Source organism: Vombatus ursinus, unplaced genomic scaffold, assembly GCF_900497805.2.
Source record: "Vombatus ursinus unplaced genomic scaffold, bare-nosed wombat genome assembly UNPS02014818.1, whole genome shotgun sequence".
Classification (NCBI taxonomy): Eukaryota; Metazoa; Chordata; class Mammalia; order Diprotodontia; family Vombatidae; genus Vombatus; species Vombatus ursinus.
Window position 1 is genome coordinate 46,222,111 of NW_020954596.1, and position 27,167 is coordinate 46,249,277.

The 27,167-nt window shown below is 36.5% G+C and overlaps 1 pseudogene; it reads left to right on the forward strand.

Annotated features, from left to right (window-relative positions):
* Nucleotides 1-27,167, forward strand: part of LOC114023804 — a 184,156-nt pseudogene that overhangs the window by 5,521 nt on the left and 151,468 nt on the right.

The window sequence follows — 27,167 nt, forward strand, 5'->3', positions numbered from 1 at the left end:
AAGGAAGGAAGGAAGGAAGGAAGGAAGGAAGGAAGGAAGGAAGGAAGGAAGGAAGGAAGGAAGAAAGAAAGAAAGAAAAAAGAAAGAAAGAAAGAATCCATAGCCTATGGCTTACTGGAAAGTTTCTTGGAACTTTGTATCCCTTCTCATCAATGCTTCTAGTCTCTCTTCTAAATTCAAGAAAAATAAAGAGTTGTTCCTTTTTGGTTTTAAAAAAAAGAAAGAAAGTAAGAGATCATTGGGTAACTCAAGAAATTCAATGCAAATGAATTATTATTACAGCAGTGGATACCAGGAACCAGGTATTTTCCACAACAGCCAGAACTTGGGCAAGGCAACAACAGAGAACAGCATTTGTTCTTAGGCTTAAGTAATAACTATCTGGTTAGAAATTCAAAAGCTGAAAGAGAAACTTTAGTTCAGCCTTCTGCAATATTACCATAACAGTACCAAATTAAACCATAAGAGTTAGTTCTGTTCCATCTAGAGCACAGTATCCTTCTTATGTTATCAGTATGAATATTTCTCCTTCAAGAGGTCACTGAGAACTTTTTCAGGTAGTGGATATGGTTCTCCATCAACGACTGGCTCCTGACTACTGAATTCAAATGTGTATTCATCTACTACATGACCTGCCCAGTGAGCAGCATCTCCATATGTCACACAGAGACCTGCTTCTCCCATAGCTGTATAGCAGTTTGACTCAGTCTCAACAAGGCAAACAGCTAACCCCCATGGAAGTTTCTCAGTATCAAACAGCAATCAGAGTCTCAATATAAAACAACACTCTAACCCTGACTGATACACAGATGAGGGTAGTTTCTCAATCCCATGCCCAGGTGGGTTCATCTTCCCCAAAACACTCTGAAATGACTATAGTTCCTCCGCATTTGGGACCATTACTACAAAGAACTATTCATGATATTGAAAAGTTTTTATTTATGAGAGGATTGTTCCATCTCATCCAGTTTCACAGGCTTGAGAAGTTCTTATGCTAGTCAGCATAGCCAGTGGACAAGAACTACATTCTACTGTATCTTCTGACTTATGTATCACCCCTATATATGAAGGAAGAACTTAATATAGCTCAATATGCGGTGATCCAAAGCACAAAACTATCAGCATTATATCACATAGTCTCAGGTGTTGGAAATCTGGAAAGGTCCACCAGCCAACCAAGCATTCTTACATACCAAAGAAATAATTATGCTTTAAACACTACAGCTGCTTGGGAGGAACCCTACAGGCAGTATCAAATGCAAAAGTGCAATTATAACAGACTTCAGCATGCATCACTGGCTGATGATGGAACAACTAGATTACCATCCATAGAGAGCATTCAAAAAGACCGCAGGGAATTTGCTTGGTGTGATCCTAAACTGCCTGGAGTCATTCACATGCTACAACATCAGTTTCCATCAGTTAAAGCAAATGCTGTGACCTACTTACAATATCTGTGCTTTGGAGATAACAAAATGAAAACTGAGGTCAGTAGATTAGGAGGAACCAAATATCTGGTTGACTTTTTGGATCACAGAGTTTTGGTAATAAAGAATAATGCTTGTGGTGCAATATAAAACCTTGTTTATGGAAAATCTACAGATGAAAATAAAATAGCAATAAAAAATGTTGGTGGGATACCTCCCCTGGTACAATTGTTAAGAAAATCTATTGGTGCAGAAATAAGGGAACTTGTAACTGGAGTTCTCTGGAACTTGCCCTCATGTAATACAATAAAGATGATAATCATTCAAGATGCTCTGTCAACTTTAACAGACACTGTGATAGTTCTGCATTCTGGATGGAATAATCCTTTAATTAAGATCATAAAATTATATTTCAGACTTCACTAGTTTTACATAACACTACTGGTTGCCTGAGGAATCTCAGCTCTTTGGGAGAAGCAGCACAGAAACATACAAGGTCTTGTGAAGGCCTTATGAATTTTTTGTTATATGTGATCCATGTATGTGTAAACATTTTTGATGATGACAGCAAGACTGTGGAGAACTGTGTGTGCACCTTGAGGAACCCATCCTCTTGATTTGAATTAGAAGTCTCTCAGACATGGCTACTGGGAGTTAATGAATTGGATGACATGTTAAGAAAAAGAATCTACCAGCAAAGATTCAGAACCAAATTGTTGGGGAGGGGGAAGGTGGAAGGAGAAAGAGAAAGAGGAGAAGAATCCCTGGAAGTGGTGGAATTGAACACATTATGGCAATAGTGCGAACCATGGAGCATTTATAAAAAGGATGAATGGAATCAAAAGTATTTGCTTACACCTGTATCAACATTAGAGTGCAAGAGATTCAAAATGATATCCTTCCCTCTCAACAACCAACCAACATTTGACATCTATCATTCAATCAGTTGGCAGTACATCTTCATCACCAGCACCTGTAGAAATTAGAGAACCTTGCTCTGAGTATGATAGGACATAACTATCTATACAGTATTACAATAGCCATGGTGATGTCATACATAAAAGCACATATGCTGGTAAGATACCAGTTGGGTGTATGATGCACTGTTTTGCAGTGCTCTGTATTTCCAAACATATGCTCCGTGTGCAAAGCTATAATATAAGTTATTTGAGAAGTTAATCATTCCTGTATTAAGAAAATTCCTCTAAAAGCAATGAAAAGATAATCAATTCCATGTTCCATTTTCATCAGCTAATTCCCCCTTTCCTGACTATTATATGTCCTTATGTGATTTTAAGTTAAATGAACTAATTTTGTCAAATTCAAGGCCATCATTTGCTATGAAAGGATTTTATGTAAGTAAAAAGAGGCACGTGTCTTGATGGGAAATGAGTTATAACTGCTCTGTGGTACAATTAATTATGTTCTACTCTTTTCTATCTTTTATGGTCACTTTCTTTTTACTACCTGTATCAAAACTCTAGTTTCTTTATGACTTTCTTTAGTTATATCTTAGAGTGACAAAGCTCCAACATTCATGAATGAGAAAAGGAAGGATGTATGTCTTTGCAGAGAACAGATTCAGAGAATAGTAAAATGAATCTCCCATGTGACTGATATGTTTAAATGGATAAATTAATTATTATTAAATTATTAAATTAATGCTTTTATGCCTTGTGTAGAAAATTTTGCATAGAATTTATTTGAGAATCTAGCCCTAAATGGTTATGAAAATTTCATATTTTCTATACTTTCAACTGTCTTGTAAATTATAAAAACCTAGAGTTTTCAAATAAAGCAGAATGAGCTGCAAAAGGGAGGGGGAGAGGACTTTTCATATTTGAAAGCCTATTTATTAAAAATAATAAATAAAAGCTGGTGACAGCTTAACTAATGCTGGGGAGTAAAAAATAAACAGATACACTGCACTGGGGAGTGATAAGACTACCTGGGGAAATGATAAAAGGCCTCTTGAAAGAGATATTGTAAGCTTCAAGGGAGTTAGACTTTCGAAGAGGTGGAAGTGAGGAGGGAAAACAATCCAGACATTGGTAACAGCCTATGCAAAGTTACAGAATGGTGAAAAGAATGCTATTTAAAGAGAATTGCAAGTAGGGCCATTTGGATGGGGCATTGTACATGACTTCCATGCAAAGTGTGAAGCGAAGCAACATGCAATAAATTTGGAAAACTAGGCTTGAATCAAATTTCAAAGGGCTTTAAATACCAAACAAAGGAGTTGATATTTTATCCTAAGGACAATATGGTGACACAGAAGCTTCTTAAGCAGAAAACTGACACATTAATTCCTGCATTTTAGGTGTATTGTTTTGGCCACAATGTGAAGCTTGGATTAGAGAGTGCAGGGAGGATACTAATCAAGTGGTTATTGCAATAGTGCTGGCAAAAATTGTAAGGGCCTGGACTATAGTGGTTGTGATGTAAATAGAAACATAGGATGACCAATTCTATCTAAAGATATGGTTCATCTGGGTCAGGTGACAGATTAACTAAGGGTTTATCATTTTTTATCATCATTTCTCTTGCATATCAATTCCATTTATTTTTGTTTTGTTATTTCCAGTGCAAAGGTCTTTCTCTTTGGCAGAGAAAATAGAAGAAAGATAAGGCTTTGGAAGCTTTTCTATCTCCCTACTGGCAGTTATCTACAGCACGTCCATAATTAGCAATAGTCATGTGCCATCTTAGTGTCTCCTCTTCCCACTTTTTTTAGTCTTTAGCTTCCCTGAACAACTTGATTTCATTCTAAGCTTTAGAATCCTGACATTAATGTTTATCTTCAGTCCCTTCTTCCATCTTCTGTACTGATCTTTTTTTTTTTTCCATCTAAGTTGGTTGGTAAATTCTCTATGTATCCATATCAGGCTCTTTAGAGAACTTATTTTTTTCCTCCTTTTCAGAACTTTTTCCCTTTCTGCATTTCATTGTTCAGTTGCTCATTCCTTCTGGGTTGACTTGCCCTGCAAAATTTTATTTAATAGGATACTACCTCTCTTTCCTCTACACCTTTTGAAATATGCTTTCTCAAAACCTGGGGCATATGTAAAACCATATGCGTGGTTTCCCTCAAGAACTTTCCATCAGCTTTCTAGATAGGTGAAATACCCCATCATTGCTCATTGCTACACCATGCCTCTGGGCCAGGTTTGTGATCTTTTCCCCAGACTTCTTTTCTATTTCCTCTTTTTGTTTAGGTACTCTGATTAAAAAAAAAAAACAACTAATTCTCATTTTTCTTCTCCTTGCCTTTACACAAATACCTTCCACCACATTTCTTCCCTCTGGTTCCTGGATTTTGTTAGATGAGTATACCCTCTTAAAATACAATTATTACTCTTCCTCTTTTACCTGTCTAGTCTCTTTTGAATTAGGTATGTCCATCCAGAATCATATTTTAATCATGGGTTTCATCTCATTAAGTCTCAGTGATACCTATGAGATTAAAATTGCCTACTTGAATTAGGATTTCTTCTCTTTCCTTAAACTTTACTTAGATTTTTGTCTTCTATAAACTTCAGGGTCTCTCAACTGCTATTCTTCTATTATTTTAGCTACTATCTATGGCAGGGATTCTTAACTTGGGGTCCAAGAACTTGTTTTGTCTTTAATTTGATAATTTTATTTCAATATCATTTGTTTCTTTTATAATCTTATGTGTCTTATTTATGCATTTTAAATCATCATTCTGGGAAGGGGATCCATGGGCTTTACCAGAGTGCCAAAAGAATCCATAGGACAAAGAAAGTTAATAATCTCAGCTTTATGGTATCTGTCTTGGTGGGTGGCTTTTTTAGGCTCTTTTCTCTTTCACTCCCCACCAAGCCTTTTTTTAGTTAAAGTCTTTTTGAATAGATCATTTTAAAAAATAATTTGTTTTTAAGTCACCTATATTTCCTCTGTATCCCTCCCCATCACCCTTTCACAGAAAGCCATAAAAGAAAAGAAAAATAGAAAGAGAAATAAATCAGTAAAACATCAATATTTGAAAATATGTGACATTATATGCAATGTTCCAACTTGTTGCTGAGTTCCATACTCCAAAAAAAAAAAATTGTAGCAAAGGGAGGAAGGGGCCAAACTTGTTCTTTATCATTTTGAATTCTTCTTTCATGAAAGAAATGTTGTCCATCTAGGTGGTAGATGGGTGGTTCGGTTGGTGATTTGTTTGTTTTGTTGGGGGGGCGGGGGTTGTTGTTTTTGTTGTTGTTGTTGTGACTTTCAGTTAACATAACCTAGCCAAAGCAAAACTATTTTGTTTGTTTTTTTTATTATAGCATTTCCTAAATGGCCCATCACTTGAGCAATTAAATATGAAACTCAATTATAATCATTTTTAAGCTGGCCTCATTTCTCTGGATTTTAGAGCAAGTTTCCAAAGAGTAGGAATGGCATAATGGAACATATAATAGATTAGAAATCAGGAAACATGAGTTTTAATTCTACCAATAACTAGCTGTAGGACCTGAATAAATCACTTCACCAATCTGAGCTGCAATTTCTCTATCTGTAGAGAGATCTCTGAGGTCTCTTCCAATTCTAAAATTCTCTAAGTCTTTGAATACATAAATAATAGCCAGCTAAATTTTTTGGGAACCAGAGATTGTAGCCTGGCTGTATATTTCCTTCTCCTAATTAGAGTTTTTATATGTGTGTATATGTATACATACACACACACACACACACACACACACACACACACACACGCATATAATACATATATATGGAGAGAGAGAAGAAAGAGAGGGATTTCTACATTTTGTTGGGACTAAGGACATTCAGTTGTTTTGTCCAGGTGTGTTTGCATCCCTGCATGACTCTTAACAATTTTCTACATGAGTGCTACTGGTGATGACAGTCAGAAGATATTATTGAATTTTAATCCCCATAGATTTGAAGACGATTATCTTCATACTGTTCTCTTGGCTTCTGCTTTTCATCCCTTTAAATTGCATGTTCTCTCTTGGCCGGTAAAGAATTATTAATTTAAGTTAATCTGATTACACTCTTTCCCAAGATATATTAATCTCAGTATAGAATCTTAGATATTTCAAATATTTGATTTAGAGGCAACTTTTGTTGGAATTTATGTTTAAAGAATTATCCCCCTACAGAACCTTCAGTTAAAGTTGTAATTGAAATAATATTAATGTGCTTTCCTTCACATAAGAAGGTAATATAATAAATCTTATTTGGAGCTACTTCTCTTAGGTGGTTACTGCAGGTATTTCAGAGCATCCTACTTGCATTTTAGTACATTGATCACTGCTCTATTCACACAAAAGCAATGTTCCGTCTTTAATGGATGATACATTTAAAGTTGATGATATGTTCATTCTAAGTCAATTATTTAGTGCAGTCTATGAAGTTCATCTGGGCATGAATATGATTAAGTTGAAAATGAGAGCAACTCACGCAGCATAGGCTGACTTCACTGTTGTCATGTGACTGTAGCCTGAGGGCACAGAGTTTGGATTTGGGTTGTTTGTTATTTCCTCACTTTATCCTTTGTCTCCTAGTTTTGTCAACTTATTTCAGATGCCATACAAATAAATGAAAAGCATATTAAATATTATGAATTTTCTCAAAGGCAATGTAGAATGCAGTAAGATCTTCATAATCACAAGGAGAAAGGTTTGGAACTGTGATTTCAGTGGTGCCAGAAATAGCAGGGAGAGGGAAATTCCCTCTACCAATCTAGGTCAGCACCTTCTCTGTAACTTATATTTGGAGAGTTGCCTAGAATGCTGAGCAATTTAGTGACTTGCCCAGGGTCACTCAGTATATGTCACAGGTATATGTCTGCCATATGTGACACAGTATATGTCATAGGTGGGATTTGAACCCACATCTTCCTGATTCAAAGGCTAGCTCTCTATCCACTACAACAAGCAATCATAAATACAATAAAAATCATTTCATGTGTCAGTATGTTCTTCAACCCTTCCCCCCCACACATCCTCACTGAGAATAATCTCTGTGATTTTTGAATATTTCAGAGCACCCCCATATTCTACATCCTGTTATAGTTAGTTGTATGCATGTCTAGTCTGCCCTAATATACTGTAAGCTCCATGGTGGCATTCATTATCTTCATATATCATACAGGGCTTCTTATATTATACTATATAATATGACTATAATATGCTATAATAATGTCAAAAATATGTGTTGAAAGAATGAATGAAAGCAAATTGATCTCAAGTCTTAGGAACTTTTTTCTGCCCTTTGGCTCAGTAATGATTTTTTTCAGTGATGTATTTTTCACCCAAGTAAGGTAGAAATGCATTTTGAGAGTTTATTCTAAGAGTAGAAATATCAAATTCAGTGTTACACTCCATTCAAAGTGGTTACAATTATTCACAAAGTGTGAATAGAACCCAGGAATATCACTGAAATCTGCTCAGAACAAAAAGCTTTTGACACTGAACTATGTTCTTTAAAGCTATAAAACGCATCTTCAGAATATCCTGGATAGACAAAAAGACAGACAAATGAAAGACACTCTATTCCTGACTATCACCTTTAGCTCCTAGACAATTAATAAACCTTTGCAATTCATCTTTGTTGCATCTCTTTTGTGGCATTTCCTATCTATTTACTATTCAAATGTGTATACTTTTTTTAAGTTATTGTTGTTATAGTAATCCTTTCACGTAGAAGGATGCATTGTCCCATTCACAGTTGCTTCTGATAAAAGTTCTCTATTTCATGCATAAAATTAAAAGATCACATGGTGATATTTTTTATGGTATAAATGCATCATTTGTCAAGCTATAAGCCAATGTGAGTACTCTGGTGAAAATTGCCCAATACATCATCACAAGGAAGGGCAAATCAGGCTGTTTACAAGTAAAGGATACGAGATAGAGAAACATCCGCAACATCTGGTATATAATCACTATCAATCCAAGGGTCAATATTCATATAGCTCTGGAATATACAGAGGTACAAATGCCATTGACCAGAAGGTTGCAGAGATACTACAAGTACCAAGTATCCAAGATGATGTGATCTGAGAATGGACAGTTGGTATAGTTTTTATACAATTCAAACAACTCAAGTCAGCAAAAATCTCTAGTCCTGTGCCAATCAATGTGTAGAATTAAACAAAGATCCCATGGACATTAAGCATTACAATAATACCAATCATTGTTAAACATTAAGATATGACTTAGAGTATCAATGGGGCATAAGCAAGAAAGAAGGAATTCTGGCAATACAAGCTGGGGATAAGTTACACCAAGACACAAAAGGAATTCTTAATATTGGAAAAGTGGGTGCCCATGAGGGGAGGTATACTAAGCTATGAAAGAGAGTCAGCCCATCAGATTCAGTCCTGTGGATCCCTAGATCTTCTGAACAGCCTCATTCAAATAGTAGTTCCTTAGGACATTCATGTTTTTAGGACATATTATGTGTTCTATAATATGGCACAGTGTGTAACCTACTGTTTAAAGAAAAAGGAAACAAGAAAAAGGCTGGTTGGAGATCATTCTTATATATGATGGTAGAAGAAAACCAAAAGCCCTTTGCAAGTTAATCTCAGTGGAAAACATCAGTAATGGCATAAGTGAGATGGCTTCCTTTTCCAAGGGCTACTAGAAATTGTACCCTGATTCCAACATTTCTATCTACTTCTGTAGTAAGTGACACGAAGACATGTTGGGGACCAATCTGTTTCCTTTGCTACATCAACAAAAACTGAATTTCTTCCTTGTGCTTAAGAGAAAACATTCTTAATAAGAATGAAGGGCAGTTTAACCTGTGACCAAGGGAAAATACTGGAAAAATAGGAAAGGGCCTTATGTAGGAGATGGAATTTTGTCTATTCCTTAAATAGAGTGAGTACTTAGAGTGTTTATGTTTCCAGATGACTACAAACTTATCCAGAAAACTCCCAAATACATGAAATATCCAAGAGAGTTTCCCACCTTGAAGAGTCGAGACTATAATGCAACCAAGTATATATAGAAAGAAGCAAATTAATAAATAGTCTAATAAGTCTCTATATTCTATGTGATTTGAAATATCAGTTCACGTAAGACATACTATGAATAATAGCTGATGTTTGCCCATAAATCTAATCTGATCCACCTGTGAAGTAGATGCAAATATTGTCATCTCCATTTTACAAATAAGAAAATTATGACAGAGAGTTGAAGTGACATGCCCAGGGTCATACTGTTAGTGCCTAAGTAAGAATTTGGATTCAGATCTTCCTGACTCTAAACACACAATATCACATAGTACTTAGTACAGTGTCTGGAACATTGTAGGCATTTAATAAATGTTTATTGATTCATTGATTGACTGATCTAAGATCCCAACATATTAGCTTTTGTAATCATGATCTTCCTTCACTGTGGATGATTTTTGTATTTGCTGCTGCTGCTGCTGCTATTGTTTTATACAATGTTTGCTTTTAGACAAGGCTGCAAAACATTTCTAAAAGATGTACCTATTGTCATGGAAACCAGTTGTGAACAGAACCAATACTGTATAGAAGTCATAAATCAATAGCATTAAAACCAAACTCACTAGCAATAATAAAGAGAAGAATAAAAGAAAGGGATTCTATTTATTCTTGCTATCTGTGGCCTATCTCAAAACTCAAAGACTGAGTCTTAAAATGTCATAGTGCAACTGCAGAAGAGAAGGAACCCCTGGAAGTCATTACAGAACTCAGTGATATTCAACCATGCTTTCTTTAGCAGCCAAGTCCTGTGCATTCCAACATGAATGGCTCTTAAAGGTTAATTAAAAACAGCAAGTGATAAAAATTTATAAGTTCCTGTTTATAATTTTTTAATGATACAATTTCAGATCTTTTATCACGACCCTGTTGTGTTCCATCCAGACCCCAGCTGTTCATTACTTCAGGAACCCTTATAAAGAAATATATATTTAATACTCCAAAGATTTTTAGCTTTATGCTAGAGATTTAAATCTTATTATCTATGCCCTCACCAAGTAAAAGCTTCCAGTTAGGTCAAAAACTAGCAATTTTGAAGTATTGATAGCTTTTAATAATAAAACAACAGAAGAGGAAGCAAAAGCAAATATTTATGTACTTATGTATATAAAATGTATTTATATATGTAATACATATATATGTCTTCCTGACTCCAGGCCCAGCACTTTATCCACTGTCCCACCTAGAATGGGAAGTAGTGGGTTCTTAATCACAGAAGGACGCTATGTGAAGGTGACTATTTCCTGGAGGTGTTGCATAAGGAAATTCTACTCAGCTTTGGGTTGGACAAGATTTCTGATGATTTTCTAACTGAGATTTTCTGAAATCCCAATGCTCAACCTTATTTTAAAACTTAACCAGAGGGGTGAAATTTCTATACTCTGTCAGATTTAATTTGTACATACAGAATAAATTTGACAAGTAGACACCCCTAAGAAATGGCCACCTGACTCTAGTCAGGTCTAGTGCCTTTTCCACTCATTGCTTGCTGTACTGAGTCCAGGTTTCCTGACTTCAGGACCACACTGTGCCTTGCTCCATACCACACTAGCAGACAATATACTCTAATGTCTCTAACTATGATCCTTCACAAAAGAACTACAAATATGATCTTATTTAAATAATTTGTTCATAATTACATTCAACACATATTAATAGTGTACTGTAGGCAATATGATAGATCCTGAAGATACAGAGAAAAAATTGAAAGGGAGCTTAGGTTCTGCTGACTAATCTTCCTTGACTTACCTCTTTGCTTTCTTATCATTGCATGACTTAAGAAGGTATCTGTTATTTCCACATCCTTACTTGACCACACACTTTCCACCAAAGCATCTAAGAAAGAAATGCCTACCTAACCTATTTCAGAAAAGGGGGCCTTTGTTAAAAAAAAATGTGGAAACTCACTTGTATTAAAAAGTATCCTTGAAATTGGGTTGCTTAGTCAAGCCAAACTGGGTTACAGTTGCTAGGTGACAGAACACCAGAAGAGACTTAGATGTTTCAGACTTGTTTCAGAGTCTTAGCTCTTGGTCATCTAGTCAAAGTCATCTTCTATAAATAGTCCCATTGTTTCCAATATGTACAGCATAATTGATTATACTCCAATTATGCTCCCTGTAATGATCTTTAACCACTAATGAATAAATTACCCTGCCTTGTTCTTCTGTTAATTAATTTCCCTAAATATAGTCCTTACTATATTTTTATCTTTCCACTGACTCCTTTATTTCTGCCTACAAACATACAGAGATCTTGCTATAGTTAAAAAATATCTTTTAACTCTGCTCCTCCTTTAGCTACTATCCTATCACTCTCATTATTTTTACCAACATATTTTTTTATTAATTTATTTTTAGCTTTCAGCATTCACTTCCATAAGCTTTTGAGTTTTAAATTTTCTCCCCCTCCCTCCCCAAGATAGCATGCAATCTGATATAGGCTCTACATATACATTCCTATTAAACATATTTTCACATTAGTCTTGCTGTAAAGAAGAATTAGAACCAATAGTGGGTACCACAAGAAAGAAGAAACAAAACAAAACAAAAGGAAAAAAAATAAATAGTATGCTTCGATCTACATTCAGACTCCATAGTTCTTTCTCTGGATGTGGATAGCATTTTCCATCATGAGTCTTTTGGAGATGTCTTAGATTTTTGCATTGCTGAAAAGGGCTAAGTCTATCAAAGTTAGTCATCACACAATGTGGCTGTTACTGTGTACAATGTTCTCCTGGTTCTGCTCACTTCACTCAGCATCAGTCCATACAAGTCTTTCCAGGTTTTTCTGAAGTCTGCCTGCTCATCATTTCTTACAGCATAATAGTATTCTATTACATTCATATACCACAACTTGTTCAGCCATTCCCCAATTGATGGGCATCCCCTCAATTTCCAATTCTTTGCCACCACAGAAAGAGCTGCTATAAATATTTTTGTACATGTGGGTCCTTTTCCAATTTTTATGATTTCTTTGGGATACAGCCCTAGAAGTTTTACTAACATACTTATAAAAAATGCAACCCACCTGCCTTACTTTGATCCATTCACTCGTAGCTTTAGTGGAATGAAAAGAAGCAATGAAATTAAATTCAAGCTTGCTCTGTCAATTGCTGCACAAGGCTTTTCAAAAATCAGATGAGAGAATTTATGCTATATAAATATGCTATGTAAATCTCATCTATTAATTATTAAATGTTTGCAATCTGACTGTCAAGCCATTCTATGGACTTTAATACAGTGAAGATCACTGATGACCTCATCTCCAAATTCAGGATCATCTCTCCACCCTCATCTTCACTGATATGTCTTCAGTATTTGACATTGCTGATCACCTGTTCCTTATTATTCTATCTTTCCCTTCATTAATAATGTTTCATGATACCAATTCTCCTTTTAACTTTCAGAACTTTATGGTGTTATTTCTGTGGATCCCTAAAAGTGAAGTTTTGTCCTTCGTCTCTTTTTATCCTTTCTTTTGGATATCTCATTAGTTCTCATGACATTGGTGTTGATTTGCATAGTCATTTCTATCCAAATGATTTGAAATCTGTAATTCCAAGACTGCACTCTTTCTCAAACTTCAGTCTCATACTTCCAACTACTGACTGGTCTACAACTAGCCCCCCACAGCAGCATCTTTAAATCTAAAGTTTTTTTATACAAACCATCTAATTACTTTTATTTACCCAGGCTCTCAATCTTGGAGTCATCTTGAATCTCTCTCCCTCTCCTATCAATAAACAATTAGTGCCAATCTCATTGATTCCTTCTTCATTGTATCTTTTTCCATTCACCTCTTCCTTTCTATTGCCATTGCCACCATTCTAATGGCGTATTAGCTAATAGCAGTATTAACTCATGACTAAACTAATGTGGCAGCTATCTAATTATAATTAGTCTCTCTGACTCAGATGTCTTCCTTCTCCATCTCATCTAGTACACTACCATCAGACTGATCTTACTACTACCTAAATTGTCTTATTTTGATACTTAAAGATATTATGTCATCAGTGTAGATGTTCCTTCAACTGTGAAGATCACTGCCCATCTGTGTCTTCTTATCATAAGCAACTTTTGTTCTTGCCTTTTAGTAAATCTACCAGAGGGCGACCCAATGTGCTGCGGGTTTTCTTCTAGGTCTCATTTATGTAGATACCAGTGGAGCATGTAGGCTATCTCTCAGTTATCCCTTGATCTTGATACAGAACCAGCTGACCTTCTTGTCCACATAAGGATCATGGTTGTTGTCCTTTGTTCTTGAAGAGGACTACAATGGCATCACTATGTTAAGGTTAAGTACAGTACTAAGCCAAGAATCCTGCATCCCTCTGAGATTCACTTGCACTTTGCTTTTGATGGCAAATGCTGCCTTCTTAGAAACAGATAAACTACCCTGTTGGTAAACCCCATGGAGTTTTTGTTTTTTGGTTTAGCAGCTTCTGAATTTCCCCATCATTTTCATCAAACTAATCTTGGTGTTTGAGAGTATTCTGGCACAGATGAGTAAATGCAGCACAGTACACCAAATCTCTGAGAACTGCCTACTCCTTTTCAGCTCCACTACTGCCAATGGTGGGCTGGCTCAGCTTTCCCTCCAAGTTAGCAACAAACTATTCATGCTACTGCTGGGAGAAGCACTCTAATCAATTGACATTAAGTCTTGTGGTAGTCATCTTGCTTTGGAGCTACCACTCTTGTTGAATGCTAATGTTTAGTGTGGAGAAGATAAGTCTATGATTGGTCCAGCACTCTGTGCCACACATTGCCTTTGTCACTCTCACATCCTGTCTGTCCCTTCTCCCTACAATAACATAGTCCATTAAATGCCGATATTTTCTGTGAGGGTACATCCATAAAGTTTTATGTATTTAGGTAAACAGAAGACAGTATTGGTGATAAGAAGGTCATGAGATACAAAAGTCTTCAGCAGTAACTGTTGCTGCTGCTATTTCTGACTCCATTCCTCCCAAGGACTCCCTGCCATGTCTGATAGGCTGCACCTACTCTAGTATTAAATTCACCCAGAATTACAAGCTTATTCTCTTCTGGCACATTACTGATGAGGTTCTCCTGATCTTCATAAAATTCTTCTTTGAACTCATCAGGGTTCAACATGGTGGAGCATATGCACTGATGATAGTGGCATGGTACTTTTCTTCAAGTGGTGATCACATTGTCATGAGCCTGTTGATCACTGTTTTTGGAAAGTATGCAAGCTTGTTGGGTAGATTAGTTTTGATTGTGAAACTTGTTTCAGCCTCATGGCACTCCCATCCCTGCCACCACTCCAAAAAAATGTGTATCCAGCTCCAACTTCAGTAAGCTAGCTTTAATTTGCCAGTCTTGTTTTACTCAGGGCTGCTATTTGGTTGTGATACCTCCTGAGTTCTCTCACAAGAGCTGTTTGTCTTTTTGGTCTACTGGATTTTGTGTTGTTCATAAGTATGTGCACATTCCATATACCAATGGTGAGTGGAATCATCTTTGCAAAAATTTTTGTATTTTTTTTGTGTTCTGACTGCAGGGTGGAATCCCCACCTCCTGTAGTAAGCAGGCCAGGATTAGGTGAAGCAGGCCATTTTTAGGGCATCTTTTCTAGACCCTACCTCATACCAGGAGGTGAGCAGTGTAGTCATTAAAAAAAGGCTGCTCAGACACCTGGGGGTGGGGGTGTCAAACCCCACTGCTACTTCAGCTTAATAAGATGACCTTATAACTTGGGCCACCACTGTTCAGGGTTGTGACTACAGGTCCCAGGGTATTCATACCTCCTGCTTCATCACTTGCCTGTCACCACAGTACGTTAAGGTAGGTAAAAATGGTAAAATGGCATGGGTGATGTCTTTCAACTTGCACATAAATTGGATTTAAGTGAGGCAGAGTTGTGTGAAGTCATCAATCTCACTCTCTTCTCCAGAGTCATCATAGTCGTCTAGGGATTTTGGGGAAAAGTTTCATTTGGAGTGTTCTAAGTACTATTTGGGTGTTTGGGAAAGGTTGCATGCATGTGGGATATGAGGTAAAGGTTAAAGCTTAGGCCAGGGTGGAGAGAAAGGGACTTGAGGGAGGCATTCCAAATTAAAAGAATGACATCAGCAATGGTATAGAAATAGAAAATTGTAAAGAATGACTTGAGTGTGTAAAGAGAGAAGTTTGTAGAACAGAGTTTATATAGGGGAGTAGTGATAAATGCCTTTGAAGGATAGACTGGTGTCAGAATATAGATATGTAAATACCAAGTTTAAGAATTTGGGCCTTATCTTACGTGTATTATTTTGTTAAAAATCTAAGTATCCAACATATATGGCATTTATCTTGTCTTATTACAAAATGAAAAATATGTGGTTAGTCTGGCATGACCTATTCATGATTAAATTATATGGACTTTTAGTAGTCATGGCTTCTCCTGTATAAATGCTCACTATCTCTCTAACAGTGTTCCAGAGTTTTGATAGGAATGTAAGTCATGCTCACTGTCCTTAGAGTTTGTAGATGAAACTCTTTTCCCTATTTTGGAAATTAGGACAACATTTGACTTCCTTCCACCTTGGGACACCTGTCCTAGACCGATGTGATCAAAGCATTGCATTAGAAATGTTCTCCTGACCATCTTGGGCAGTATACACTGCAGTAGTACTCTGGACTACAAGCACAACCTAAATTAGGGTGGTAACAGTTAAAAGGAAAGGAATGAATATGAGAGATTTTTAAAATGAAGAATCACAGAACTTGATTACAGACTGATACAAACTGATAACAGACCAAATAACTAGGAAAATGCTTTACTCCTCTCCTAACCTGCCCTCCTCAACCTCCCAGCATACTTGCTCTGGGGTAGGTACAGCATGTGCACTCCAAAGATTCTTATTAACTAGCTAACCTAACCCAGCATGTGTCATGAATCTTCATTTTTCAGTTAGCTCTCAAAGTTCAACAGCTTATATCCCTGGTGTGGTCTTAAGAGTGAGGTGTTTTTTTTTTGGTTTGTTTTTTTGTTTGCTTGTTTTAAGTAATGGTACAAATTGCAAATACAAACAGAAACTACCATCAAATTTTGACAGACTTGGAAATTCAAATGCAGCCCAATATCTTCCAGAGACATGTACAACATTTGCATGGCAAGGACGGTATCTTACTAAGCAAATAATGCTGACCTGATATCCAGTGCTAACCAAAACAAAAACAAAAAAGAGGAGAGGAAAGGAGAATAAAGGAAAGGAAGTCAGAGGGTGTAATGGGGAGGTGAAGAGAAAGGAGAGGAACAATGACCTGGGGATTCATGATTTTATTTCATTAGCAGTTCTAGACCAGAATTTTGAGATGTTGTAACTTTGGTGGATGAAGGTGATGTGAACAGGTCCTCTAGCTATTCCACATCACATGATCCTTTAAAAAAATCATCTGTGATATGAGTGTGGGGAGCTCCCAGTGAAGAACTAACTTCCTCAACCAAAAGATCCATACCTGCTGACTGTGGTCACTGAGAAGCTACGTGACTTGCCTAAATTTACTATGTGTCAGAAGCAAGACTTGAACGCAGACAGGTCTTGAAATTAGAGGCTAAGTCTCTGTCCTCTGGGACAGGGGTGTCAAAATAAAAATGGATCCTTGAAGGGTAAATGTTGATTTATAAAACCACAAATTAACATCTCTTCTATAAAACCACAAATTAACATTCTATTTTGTATTGTATTGTTATTTATTTGTATTATATTATATTTATATTTATTATATTGTATTCTATTCTATTGTATTATGTGCTTATTTATTTTGTTAAATATTTCCCAATTACATTTTATTCTGATTCACAGGTTGAGAGTTTGACCCTTCTGCTCCAGAACACACTGCCTCTGGTGTTGAAAACTACATTGCCATTAAAAAAAAAACTTAGAAATTTATTGATTGTTTGAGAATTTTATTTTAGCATGAAAAGTGCTTGATATCTACCACAAATGAAATCTCTAGAAATGCTCATTCCTATAATGAACTCCCTTAGAAATTAGTTGCTTATTTTTTATTCATGTCTACATTTTCTATTATATTGTATCTGACTGCCAAAATAAGGAATATAAACCAATCACAGAATTTCCAAGTTGTATGGGACTTAAGTGGCCATTACAGTCCAATCAAAACTGAAAAAGAAGCCCTACTACAATCCACCTGAATAAGTACTTTTCCAGCAATGACTTTGAAGGACTAAGTAATTTTGACTATCATAAATATGCAAATTAAGAATAAAGGACACACAAAGAAAGGCACTATCTATAGCCTGAGAAAGAATGGATAAATAGATGTATAGAATAATTTTATATATATATACATATATGTATGTATGTGTGTGTGCATGTGTAGATAGAAAGATAGATGGATGGATAGATAGAGAGATAGATAGATAGATAGATAGCCATACCTATCTATGTCTAATAGTAGCCATCTCTAGGACATGGGAGAGAGTGGAAGAAAAAAAAAGGAAAAAAATTTCCATGATAACTTTGTTGTATATTTGGAAGGAATAACAAATTATACATGGTAGATTTGCAGTTTCATGTGCAATCATCTTTTTTTATTGTACTGTGTTATGTAAATGCTTGCTTTATTCCATAAATTAAAAATAAAATAACTTTTTTAAGAGTACCAGAGAGGGGAAACCTATAACTTCTAATGAATTAGCACAGTGGACTCAAATAGCACTTCTAAAAAGTTCTAACTCTCAAGAAGTTTTTGCTAATGTAAAATATTAGGAAAATAATACTATGCTAATATAATCAGCCAGTGCAAAAAGTGATCTTTCTGACTCTAAAATTGAAAACAATTATTACAAATATTTAGTGCCTATTCATTTTCTACTTTATTCCTTCCTATTTGGGATGATTATATCTTGATTCATCTTCCTGCTCTTCTCTAAGCAGTCTAGGGTTTTTTTTAAGATCTCAAAAAAGATTATTTCAAAAGTATCTGTGGAATTCATAAACACAGTTTCTCAAATCAATACATGGCAAAGGGAAACCATTTCATCAGATGTTTTGCATATTGCTTTATTCTTAGTCTTAGCTTTTATGCCTAAGGGAGCCAGCAAAGCAAGGGTTAGTTTTGCTGCTGCTCTGTGGAAATGATAACTGTGTTCCCTGTTAAGGATGCTTTATCACAGATAATTTTAAAAGGGCCAAACTACCCTCTTAAACTCTGAATTCACTAAACACCCATAGAAAATGAACTGGGATGTAAAGGTGGGTGGCTATCCTTGGGAGTTTTTAATTGAAGTAAAACTCTTCATGCAAATATTTAAGAACTGTTTTTATATTAAGCCGGAAACATCACTATTATTCAAGAGAAATCTCTAAATCTAATTCCAGTTACTGACATACCTTGTTTTATGTAACACATATATGCCTAAAGATTTAGGTATCTCAAAGCACTTGAAAAAAATGATCTTTCTGGCTACGTCATGTTCAGGAGTCTGCTGACAAATGTTTAACAACCCACTCTGTGGAGGAAATGTATGCATAGCATACTCGTCAGTAGCTAAGTGGTACAGTGGCTACAATGCTGGCCCTGGAGTCAGAAAGACTTGACTTCCCTGCCACAGATAACTAGTTGTGTGACCCTAAGCAAGTCAGTTAACTCTGTTTGCCTCAGTTTCCTCATTTGTAAAATGAACTGGAGAAGGAAATGGCAAACTACTCTGGCATTTTTGCCAAGAAAATCCCAAATAGGGTCACGGAGAGTGAGACACAACCAAATAACAACAGCAAACCTCATTATTAACATTTTTCCGTCACTTTCTTAAGTCCAGATAAACAATAAAACAGAGTCAGAGTGAGTCAGCATCAATAAACATTTATTAAGCACATACTATGTGCCAGGCATGTGCTAAGCATTTGGGGTTGCAAAGAAAACCATAAGACAGGCCCTCCTTGCTCTCAAAGAGCTCACAGTCTAATGAGGGAAACAGAGGCAAGGTGGGGGTTACTGGCTGGGGGCACAGTAAAGTACTGCATTCCAAGAGGGAAATGATCTGAGGTTATATGTTTTATAGAGTTGATTTTATCTTGAAAAAAAAATGATGAGTTCCTGGAGATCATGAAATTCAAATCAGCACAGTGGGGAATAATGAGGTGAGTTTCCTGGGTACCCTCCTCAAACAGAGCGTCTCAGATGTCCACTCTGCATCCTTTCCAATGAAAAAGAGGGAGAGACCCCAAAGAGCAGAGGGTACAATAAATCAAACCCTGTTTTGTGGTGTTTGTGTATTTCTGAGATGAGTAACTGCTCACACTGAACATTTAACAATTAGCTCCTGAGCCAGTATAAGCTGGCCCCAACATGCCCCTACATGTGATATCATAAGTACCATGAATTTCACTATTTGTTAAGCCATCATAGACACTACTAACGTGCAGATTTGAAAGAAATGGATATAGAAGGAAGCAGCAAATGCAGAGGCAGTGAGTTGGACAATCCTAAAGCATGGGATTACAATTAAAGACTAAAGTAAGGAGCAAAGAAGTAAAAAATAGTTCCCAGACATGGAAAAGTGCTTCAGAAAGGATCTATGAACTAGATGGTTCCAGCTGCATTCTGGACGAGGTGGAAATTCTCTTGATGAAGTCAAGTTTCTCTTTGTCTTGTCCCCTTAGACCACTGATGAGACCTTTGTTCTGCCATCAACTCAAGTTTACAATTTAGTCCATATACATAGTTAGCTCTATCCAGCACTGGAGCTGCAGTCAAGGTCTTGGGAGAGTCCTGGTTTCAAATCCAGCCTCAGACACTAGCTGTGTGACCATGGGCAAGTCACTTAACTTCTTTTTGCCTCACTTTCTTCAACTGTAAAATACAGATAGTAATAGTACCTATCTCAATAGTTATAAAAATAAATAAATAAATAAAAAGCATGTTTATTCCTTCTTTCTCTTTCCCCTTGAGATTTACTCTATAGAGATAGATCATGCTGCCTAAATACTGAGAGCATTTTATCACTGCTCAGATCATTTTCCCTCTTTCTTAAAGAGTTTAGTGCCTGGCTCACAGTCTTCCTCTCTACCCTGGTCCATGTTCCATCCTCAACCAAGAGATATCTTTCTACCCCACTAACTCAGTCCACTTTTCCTGCTGTTCCTAAACTTGAAACAACCTGAGATGTGCTCCATGCTATATTCTCTGAGTCAGAGAGTATTATTTTCCTATCTACCTGACATGATTAATTTGGTTGAGGTAGCCATTGTTATTGAGGTGATACAAAATCTGCATTTGGAATTAAAGGACCTGAGTTTGAATCCCCCTGTCTTTGAGCAATTCACTTAACCTCTATAGGCCTCAGTTTTCTAAATCTTCAAAAAGGGTAAGTAAATCTAAGTCACCTCTAGGATTTCTTCCAGCTCTATTTTTATATGCCCCTGATTTTACTATGTTCTAGAAAGTAGAGGTCAAGTACGCATGTAGTCAAAAGGATTTTCTTTTCTTTCTTAATACCAGAAATCAGTATATTGGGTCTTTTATCTTTTTGTTGATAATTTGTTAAAATTCACGTTTATTCTCCTGCAAATACTTCCTTTTTCATGGTATTGTGGTTATATCTTTTCATCTTATAATGATTTAATTTCTGCTTCTCTATAAGTTTCTGTTGTCTATCAATCACCTTATAAGACACAGCTCACCTTGTACACAGAAATGTTAAAGGAAAGTTGTGTAATATTTATTTCCCCACACTCAAACAGCCATGATGTGACATGAATATGTCCTCATGTTTAACTATACAATTCCAGAGGAGACCAAGTGCTCAGGGCACTGCACTGTTGTGTCTGCCTCAGTGAATCTGTATTTCTAGGTGACTCCTTTTCTAGATGGAGCAAACAGGACAATGGAAACAAAAGATTACTGAATTTTAATCCCCATTGATTTTTGTCCTATTTTTCCTTCTGTTGCTCTTGTTACCTTCTGTCTCTGTTAATAAGTTCCTTTCTCCTTGACTGAAGACTTCATGATTTCCCATTCCTGTTTATCTTTCTGGGGAATTTTCTTTCCTCCTTTTAAAGCTTGCCTTTGGAAGGATGGCAGTCTCTTCTCTTTTGTCTCTGCCTCAGTATGTGAAGGAACAATGAGATCTTCACATTCTCTGATGTTGCATTCAAATTTCAGGGATAGGTTATTACATGTGGTAGGGGATGGAAAGTATTTTAGACTGAAAGTCAGAGCACCTTGGGCAAGTCATATCTCAACTCTGGGCTTCGGTCTCCTCAACGATACAATGGAGCAGAAGGGGTAAACTAGATGATCTCTAAGGTCTATATTTTATGGTCCTATTTTATCACACAAATAAGAAAGATATCCATAGTTTTCTTATACCTCAATTATATTTAAGTTTATGGTATAATTTAAACATCTACAAATAAAATACCATTCAGCAGGGCATTTTCTTTGGACAACTTAAAGGATAATTGTATTCTACTAGAAAAATATTTGTATTTATGACATTTTAATATGATTTTTCCTTTTGGCCTCAGTTCCATGAAATCATTTAAACTGGAAAAAGGGATGAAAACATTTTCAATCGTAACCTCTTGACTTTTGAGAGTTCTTTTTATGCAAAATCAAATCCCTGTCCAATTTTTTGCATTAAAAATGGAAAAATACATTAAATTTATTAATAGAATGGAATTAAAGGATCATATAGAAGGAAATATTTTCTCTGTACTGTCCATAATTTCTCTGAAAATGCACCAGGCTGTGACAACATGCCTTATACACTAATATCTGGCATATCCCCTACCCTTTAAAGCTAATCAACCTAAAACTTCACAGTGAAACCTTTGGGCACACCAAGTACCAGCCTATATTCCTAAATAGAAGCATTTTAACTTGGAAGAGTATTAGTCCATTGAATGAAATCAGAACCATAGCTAGAGTGGGGTTAGAAGTGCTATGCCTAAGGGTGCCAAAAAGTTTAGAGGGTTCAGATAGCACCATGTATTTTACTTGCACATAGAAACAGCTGAGATTAACACCCAGTTAGCAAGAATATTTTTTTTTAAATAGGAATTTTCCAGATGTCAAAACTTTATCCCCCACTGAGCTCCTCCCTAGTTCACTTCTTCCTTGATCCCTCCCTTAATGGATACCTTCCATGACTGGCCGTGCAGTGCCCTACAGATACTTCAACATGGGGCCTTGTATTCTTGCTACTTCTCAAGTCTCTCCCTCTCTTCCCACAATTAAATTTGACTTAAAAGTACATTAAAGTACTTCTACTGTGACTGGCCCTCTTTCCTTGAGGATTGTTCATTAAAGCATTAAATCAAGCCTTCTTATTGTACAAATGAAGAAAGTGAAGTACAGAGAGGTTGACTTGTCCAAGATCACACAGGTAGCAAACAACAGAGCTGGGATTCAAACTCAAGTCCTCTGAATTCCAAATCTTTGGCTCTTTGTGCATATTAGATGTAGGAAAAAAAGCCTTCAGTTACCCTAAGAACATCAGCTTGATGGTGTCTTGTGCAAGTCTTGATGACCTTGATTCAATTAGTGTAATAGAACCAATGTGGTAGGAAGGGAAATGTGAATCTGGAATCAGAAGACCTTAATTTGACTCTTAGCTCTAAAACTGACTACCTATGTGAACCTAGACAAGTCATTTAACCTTTATGAACCTTACTTTGCCATACATAAAATAAAGATATTAGAAAAGATGATCTTAAAGGCCCTATGTATTCCTATGAGCCCCAGCATCTCCAGAATAAAATATCCAGGGGAAGCCAGTAAGGAGGTAGAGAAGTTATTCCTAACCCAGGGTCAGAAAAAGTGCTTTAGTCCTACCCTCCTGCAAACCACAAGCCATTTCCTAGTCCAATCTTCCAGGGTTCCAGGATGCTAGATTCCAACTGGAAGGAGCACCAGACAAAGTTTTATATTATTAAGAAAGTCATATTAACCCCTGCTGTTTACTAGTTATTACTTCCATCCTAGAAGTATGATTCAATCAATTAATCAATAAGCATTTGTTTTTTAATGTACCTACTATGTGCCAGGTACTGGACTAGGCAGTAGAAATAGAAAGACAGAAGCAAAAGAGTCCCTGTCCTCAAGGAGCTTACACTCTAACATATTCTTATGTATCTGCTAACTTAGGTGAGTTTTAAGGCAAAAATGGTTAATTTTGAGAGTTATGGGGATAGGTAGGTAATAAGTGCTAAGTTTTTTTTGCATTGCAGACTTTTACCCTGAGGTTGATATCATTTGGGCTTAACTTCTTGAACCATCTACTACATAATAACATGCCTTTCCTGTGAATAGAAAAATCATTATTTGGGCTCAGTCACAACACAGCTCTTAGAAAGTTAAGCTTTCGTTATTTTGCAACATGAGAATAGAAAATCTAGAATTAAAAAAAAAGGATCATCTTTATTGGCAGGTGTGAGCCACTGGATAGAATAAGCGGGAAAATAGAACAGGGAAGGCAAAAATAAATCTAGCTTTCTATAAGCCTGGGTAATCAGGCCAAACCAAAACCACAGCCCCTGCCACTTGACAGATGACAGTAGAAAAGAAAATGCTTTCAGAGGGAACCAAGGTGTCAAGGTTATTACTACTGTAATAAACATTACTTAACATGTGCTGAGTGCCCCTACTTTCAAGATCTATTGTTTTCATGTTACTAGAATACCAGTCTCCAGCTGTGTGTATAGCAGCTGTGATTTCCTGATTAAGGACAGATACTATGGATATTGATACCATTTATTTCATTCCTTCTGGCATGATTATTAACTTTTTTTAAAAAAAAGGATATTTGGAAGAAATGATATACTCTTGTATTATTTACCTGTTTACTTCTGTAAGCTAAGGTTCTCAATAGATTTTCAATTGGACTAGATACTTTATGGAACTATACAATATCCAGGGCCATACCACCATGACATATTGTAGGGGAATGGGAGTGGGGGGTGGGAGACAAAGGACAAAGAATAAGAAGTAGTTTCTAAGTTTCCTAGACAACTGGCCTAGGATACCATGAGGTATGAGTGATGGATTCTATCTCGCAATACTGGAGGAAGGGGATATTAGATATCAAGGAAACAAGGGAGTGTAGCCTACATCAGTGAAGAGGGAATCATCTTGTGGGTTATCTCAAGTTCCAACAGGAAGATATGCAGTGGCGAAGACTGTGGGCCTATGTGGTGATACACAGGCTTCCTTTCCTAATACAGCTATAGATGACCTTACACAAAGCTACTAAAACAGTCATGCAGGCAGCCCTTTGGTCAGTAAGCTTGGCCCACGAAGGGTTGTGGGAAATTGGAAGCAGGGGAGACTTCGCTTCTCTTTCCTAGACCCTTGTTCTAGGACCCTTGGGTCCTAGACCCAACGATCCAATTTAATTCCACAAACATTTATTAAGTACTTATTATGTACAAAACACTCATTCCCAGGGAATTAGACAAGTGAAAAATAGACCCTGGTCTAAAGGAGCTTGCATTGTCCTGGAAGACATATACAAGTCAACCAATATGTAAACAGGGCAAAATATTTCCAGTGGACATCCCACTAAGCTGGTATTGACCCACAAGCCTGCTAGCTAGGATACATCAAAACATAGATTTGTTAAAGAAAAAGAAAATGTCAACAAACATTCTGGAAATAAGTACACTATCAAAGCCATGATTCTCTAAAGCCTTACAATGAGTATTTTTCCCTCATCCCTCTAGCATAATTCAAGTGCCAGAATGAAAAAGTTTTTTTTTCCTTCCAGAATCATCCATAAGACATTCTCATGAAAGCTGTAGTTGCACTTCATACTGGTGTGCATGGTCTTTGCTGGCATTAGCTGATTGGTATATTCTCCTAGCTCCTATCCTCCATTAAGTATTAATATTCACTGTTCCCCTTGAGTACTCTAGTCATTAGTGAGGGAAATGTGATAGCCCTACATAATAGCCTCTCTCTTGGTCTAGTATGGTTAACAGCTTTTCCCCATAAGACTCACAGATCAAATAATGTGTTGTAAGATACCAAATTACTCTGTATTAAGATTTATCCTCTCATTGTACGGTTGCTTGTGCAGTCACAAAGAGATTGATTTAGGAGCAAGGTCTTTGAACAAGTCCCTACTCAATAAGCTCCAGTGTTTACCTGTTGCCTTCAGGATCAAAAGTAAAGTCCTCTGGTGTTCAAGACTTTTCATGAACTGGCCCCTTCCTATGTTTTTGGTCTTCTAATGCTTTATTTCCCTTTCAGCACCCTTTAATCAAGCCATATTGACCTATTTGCTATTCCTTGCACACTACACTCAATCTTCTATCTCCATGCCTTCATACTGTCTGTCCTACATGCATAGGATGCTTGTCTCCCTTACTTCTGCCTCTTAGTTTCTCTGGATTCCTTCAAGATTTAGCTTAGATACCACCTTCTACAGGAGGTCATTCCTGGTGGCCTAATACTAGCATCTTTTTCTTTGAGGTTACCTACCATCTATTCTGTACATAGCTTGTATTTACCAAGGCATTTACATATCTTATTAAAATGTGAGCTCCTTGAGGTCAGAGGACTACAGCCTTCATGAGAATGTCTTATGGATGATTCTGGAAGGAAAAAAACTTTTTCATTCTGGCACTTGAGTTGTGCTAGAGGGATGATGAAAATACTCATTGTAAAGCTTTGCAGAACTATGGCTTTGATAATGTACTTATTTCCAGAATGTTTGTTGACATTTTCTTTTTCTTTAATAAATGTTGTTTTTCTTTCTATCCATAGAACTTAGTACAAAGCATGGCAGATAACAAGTGCTTAATAAACATTTTCTTCTTTAGATTTCATATTACCTATTGGAATTCCTGGCCCCAAACTCTATGAAAGTCAACATCCCTGACCCCATTTATAGACAGATATAAACATATCTTAATGTCTTTACTGTATCTTACCACTAGTATTAGACAGTCTTTCCCCACTGAATTATCACCTTTAGGTCCAACATATGACAAAGAACCTCAGTTGTCTCCAGCTTTACTCTTCTTAGGCACTTTGGTAGGAATAAAAGAATTTTCATATTAGATAAAGCTATATTCGTAACAGAACCTGTTGTATACATACACTGATGACTTACATTTAATCTTCCCTTGGTTAATCTAATGTTATCCTTCTTAATACTGGACAATATGTTCAATTAATAGTGGTGGTGGTGGTGGTGGTGGTGGTGGTGGTGGTGGTGGTGGTGGTGATGGTGCTCATTTATAACACTTTCAGGTTTTCAAAGCACTTTACAATTAGCATTTCATTAGGTCCTCACAACAATCCTGAGAGGTAGATGAGGAAACTGAGACAAAAAATGGTTCCTGTCCTAAAAAGGTTTACATTCTGCTAGGGAACAGAAACAAGTAAATCAGTAAGTTTATTTTAACCAAAGTTAAGTTACTTGCCCAGGGTTACACAGATAATAAGTTTCAGAGGCCATATTAGAATTCAGTTCTTCCTGAATCCAAGCCCAGAACTCAATCCACTGAACCATCTAACTTCCTCTTAATACAACAAAATGCAACACAGTAACTTTCTTTTAATAATTTCTGATTGAGTCATTACAAGTCAACTGTAGTGAATAATAAATAACAGCTGTACAGTATGTTAATTGAATGTGATCTTCCACAAAGCAATCAGCCCATCGCCTAACTGTGACATGGAGATGACCCTGGGTCCTTGAAGGGTTTGCCAGTGGATCACAAGGTCTTGCAGAGTCTACCTTGAAAACATAGTATCATA